This window comes from Macrobrachium rosenbergii, chromosome 24 (genome assembly GCF_040412425.1).
Source record: "Macrobrachium rosenbergii isolate ZJJX-2024 chromosome 24, ASM4041242v1, whole genome shotgun sequence".
NCBI lineage: Eukaryota > Metazoa > Arthropoda > Malacostraca > Decapoda > Palaemonidae > Macrobrachium > Macrobrachium rosenbergii.
The window spans coordinates 24451236-24456235 of record NC_089764.1 but is presented as its reverse complement, the minus strand read 5'-3'; the positions used below and the strand labels follow the sequence as shown (position 1 = coordinate 24456235).

Sequence of the window (5000 nt, the reverse complement as noted above, 5' to 3'; positions counted from 1 at the left end):
AGGAGTAAGCACCATAAAATTTGTACAAAAAGCATTAACTGTGCAACTTCAGGCTGCTGAGCAAATTAGATTTTATCTAAATTAAAGGACGGTAAAACAACAACATCTCTTACAAGCAAATGAACCAAAAGTATGAAGTAATAACTAGAAACTAGATTCAAAAGACATGTAAATTTTAATTTTTCACATTACAACAGGGTAGTTAGTCGTAATGAATGACACGTCACTGGCGAATTCATGAATGAAGGCTTCATTACCATTTACTAAATGATAGTGAATTAGGATTGATTCTTCTTTTATTGTAATGAATATCTGAATAATTCATCCGGCACTGACGCAGATTTTATCAACAGTGATTAAGTGTAAATTGTATGAAGTATGCCTACGCTCAACTGTCTATTTGTAAAGAAAAGAAAAATGTTCAAGCTGAATGGTGTCAAGATGTTTAATTACGAGTATATTAGGATCCTGAAGCCTTCATTGTCCGTTCAAGCTTGACCTTAACCTCTGGGATTGTTATTCATTGCGTTTTTACTGACGTAATGTGAATTTTGTGAATTAATCAGTTACTCTTACTTTAATATTTAAAACACGTATTTCTGACAGCCACGAGAGAGAGAAAGAGAGAGAGAGAGAGAGAGAAATGAGCTACCAAAAAACTACTCTTTAAAAATAGTTCAGGAATTTAAACAACACCCACAGCATTTAAAAATGTGCTAAAAAAAATCTAACAAATAAAATCGAACTAGATCAAGAAAATAAAACCAAACAAAATTAGAGATTAACAAAATAAATAAATAAATAGATAAATAAATAAGCAAAGGCGAGCGACCTCACAAAATATAAAGAAACAACAGCCGTTTACAAAGAGAAGCGGCCACGGCGACGTGCGAAAGAAAACCGAAAACCGTAAAATTGCGACCATGAGACAGATAATTAGAGAGAGAGAGAGAAGAGAGAGAGAGAGAGAGAGAGAGAGAGAGAGAAACTTCACTATTAACACGTTCACAGGATAGAAAAGTGTGAGAAACCTTACAGAAAGAGAGAAAACGAAATTAAAGAAAGGGAGAGAGAGTAATAAAGGAGGAAAGAATGAAAGTTAAGAAGCTTCAAATCAAAATGTTTAAAGAGAGAGAGAGAGAGAGAGAGAGAGAGAGAGAGAGAGAGAGAGAGAGAGAGAGAGAGAAGAGGGGGGGGGAATCTCACGCCAGGTAAGACACCTAGAGAGCTAGAGAGAGAGAAAATGTAGAAAAATTAATATTACGAATGTAAAGAGACAGTGTGCTTGGAAACTTCAGCAATGGTATTTTGCCTAAAAACCTTCAGTTACGGAGCCTGAGAGAGAGAGAGAGAGAGAGAGAGAGAAAAGCGTAAGAAACTTCACCATTAAGATGCTTAACACGTTGTACACTCGGCAGGGTCAGCAGAGAAAAGATCTCGGCTTTGATATCTACCCCGCGGAGGCATTAGGCAACAATGAATATGTAAGAGATTACCGGCATATATTTTTCTCTTCTTCTTCTTCTTCTTTCCTCTCTCTAAGAGGAGACGCTCTCGAAGGGCGAAAAAGCGCGCCGCGTTCTCGTTTAATGTGCAAAAAGTGTTATCGCCAACTTACGACGCATATAGATTAACGCGGTTGCACTATTTCAACGCCCGCTCATTGAATGGCCCTCCCTCCTATATGGGCGTTGGGCGAGAATAGGGTCATTTTGCCTTTGTACCCACGCTACGAGAAGAGGGATAGGGCATGCTGACTCTAGGGGAAGGACTGGGGCGTTGGCATGACGATGGCTGTGGCAAACTGATGCCGTCCGCAATTGTTGTCTGCATTCCTCGTCTGTGTTGTCCGCATTCCTCATGCTTCTGCGCTCCACTTTGATGTCATCAGGCAACCGTGTCATTCTTTGGTTAGCCCGGGTGGCAGAGGCTCAGGTGGCCGGGCATTTTACTCTTTCGTTGACTCAAATTGGCGCAGAAAGACTTGCGTGTTAACGTGGCTTCTACGGATGTGTGCTCGTCGCAACAGTTCGTCTTATCCCTCATTAAATCTATTGTTTGGGAAGAAGGACTTCAATTTTTTTTTTCTAAGTTTATTGTGGGTGTATTTTATGATACAAGAACGAAGACGAACGTGAACACCGGAACTAATATCCAACAAATTAGAATGTCCGTGATGCACATATTTCTATCTCTCTAACTTTCTCTCTCTCCAAGAAATTTGAATAGACATTCTCTCTCTCTCTCTCTCTCTTAGAATAGTCACCTCTCTCTCTCTCTCTCTCTCTCTCTCTCTCTCTCTCTCTCTCTCAGGCTTTGTAATAAATTAACTCAGAATCGATTCTGGGAAAATGGAAGATTTTTTCTTGGTTTATAAAGCTATGGGAATCTTTCTCTATTCTCTGTTTGTCTGCCTGATATTTTTTTAAAAATCAACTTGTTTTAAAAGAAATGCTATTTGTTACTCTCTCTCTCTCTCTCTCTCTAAAGTCTATCTGCCCATGATTTATAGTGTAAAAACTCCTCTTTTTTTCTTTGAGACCACAACTATCTTTCTGTTTGCTTCTATGTCTGCTGGCGAGTCGAATTTCAATTCTAATAATGAAATTGTCTTGCATGCATCAAGACACATTTCTTTCAAAATACAGTTATTGCTACTTTCTCCATCTCGCTTCTCCCGCCAGGTCTCTCTCTCTCTCTCTCTCTCTCTCTCTCTCTCTCTCTCTCTCTCTCTCTCTCTCTCTCTCTCTCTCTTAATCTCATAATCTGTAGGTACACAATTAGATGTGGTTCACCCCTACCAGTCGTAAATCATAAGTTTCCCTTATAGGATATTCCATGGTCCTTTTCTGGGACCATATACGCTATCGGAGCGAGATACTATCTGGGGCTATTCGTATAAACTGTTGGTTTTGGGTCGTTATAGATAGTCTAGTTATATTTATACTTGGCTGTGAGATTCATAGCACCTGTAGTCATATTTCAGCTTAATCTCCGGGATCGGCTGCACAAGTGGTTCTATTATCAGGCTCTGAAGTAGAGAAGCGGGAGATGAATCCGAGATAACTTTATTTCTCGAGACCGTTTCTTTGATGAATTTGTGTATACGCGCGTGTGAATATGAACGCTTGGAGGAAACATATTTTATTTTTAGTTACTGTATTAAATTATGATCTGATTTCGTTCAGTTTTTTAGTAAAGTTTCGTCATAAAGTCAATGTTCATTAATTCACTGTACAGTTACCTAGATAACGCTGTGCCTTTACTGCTCTGAACACCTGAAGTAACCTTTTGGACATGTAAGTATGGCGGTTCATAGGCCATCATTTCCAAAATATATTAGAATCTTAACGTTGTACGTAAGGTATTTAAGAACAACCGTGGAAATAGTTTCAAATGCCTTTCTATGACTGCTCATCACAAGAACTGAGGAAAGAAAATACTGGTAGGGCAAAAATTCTTGACGCAACGCAGGCTCTAATAAACGCGCAAATTATAATATATATATATATATATATATATATATATATATATATATATATATATATATATATATATATATATATATATATAATTTATATGCATATATATGTACGTATATATATACACACACACACACATATATATGTATATATATATGACATACCGATATACTTATAAATATATATATTTATATAAATATATTATAGAAATATATATTCATAAACATATTCATATGCACGTGTGGGTGTGCATGTATGTGTGTGTGTGTGTGTGTGTTGGCCCTCCAAGGATAAATCTTTCAAGATAACGCCTAATACTAAACATTAAGGCAGTTTTAGCATACCTTGTAATCGAATGCTTCTATTTCAGCACAGGCTTCCTTCATCCATTAGCTACCGTTGACAGGAGAAGCTTGGAACCATCAATTCTGTCGAATCAATGTAATAATTTAGAGCCTCGGACAGTATTGCTCAGCGATCTCCTCTGAAATTCAACAGTGAATTATGTGACAGAAGTTTTCAACAGGTTAGTTTATATTACAATTTGCAAGCAAGGAAAAAGAAAAAAAGTTCGTCTCAAGCACCCTCTCTGATCAGTAATCAGGCCAGGTCAGTGATCCAGATTTTTCAAGACTCATGCTTCTCTCTCTCTCTCTCTCTCTCTCTCTCTCTCTCTCTCTCTCTCTCTCTCTCTCTCTCTCTCTCTCTCGTCTTTTGTGTGCTTCATCAAAGTACATGTTGTGGATGCCATTTTTTTTTATTATTTCTTGCCTCAATATTTTTGACATTTCCATGTTTTACTATTCCTGTTGCTGTGGCTATACTTCCTTGCCCTCTATTTCTGAGGTAATATTTTGATAAAAACTCAAATTTGTCAAGAAACTGGGATTTCCCATATGAAAATTAAGAAGGCAATTAAACCTAGTTTCAATGTAGACAAATTTTTTCTTTCATTCGTGTTTTTAATTTCACATATTTGTTCGTGAATTTCAGGAAAATTTTGGAAAATATCACCATAGTATCTATAACACAGTGGATATCTTCAGGTTGCTAAGAAAATCCAGTTAATTTAAATGTTTCAGCATATTGTGTAAAATTAAATGCTTGGTAGGAAATTGAGGTGGAAGAGACAGATATCACTGACAATGATCAGAGGTTCAATCTGTTCCACACATCAAAGACTATTCAAGTTTATATATATATATAAAAGAACCGTAAATCAGTGCAAAAACTCATTCCATTTATATCATATCATGCAACTGCAAACATCAATGATAATAAAAATATAGTAATAAAAAACTGGATGAAAGAACAAGGCACTGCAATCGAAGGCAGATAAATGGATAGTCACACAGACAGCCAGGCAGAGAGAGAGAGAGAGAGAGAGAGAGAGAGAGAGAGAGAGAGAGAGAGAGAGAGAGATCTGAGAAGCCCGCATCATCTACCCGGCTTACATAGTAATTAAAGAATTGGTTTTAGGATAACTACTTTGTCATGCACAAATTGAACTGAAAATTA

General features: G+C 37.0%; 1 long non-coding RNA gene across 2 annotated transcripts in view; it reads right to left on the bottom strand.

Annotated features, from left to right (window-relative positions):
• Nucleotides 1-5000, bottom strand: part of LOC136851748 (uncharacterized) — a 144056-nt gene that overhangs the window by 49481 nt on the left and 89575 nt on the right. For both annotated transcript variants that reach the window (XR_010856962.1, XR_010856961.1), the window contains exon 4: nucleotides 3827-3910. This is a non-coding gene — a long non-coding RNA (uncharacterized lncRNA). The remainder of the gene's footprint in view (nucleotides 1-3826; nucleotides 3911-5000) is intronic.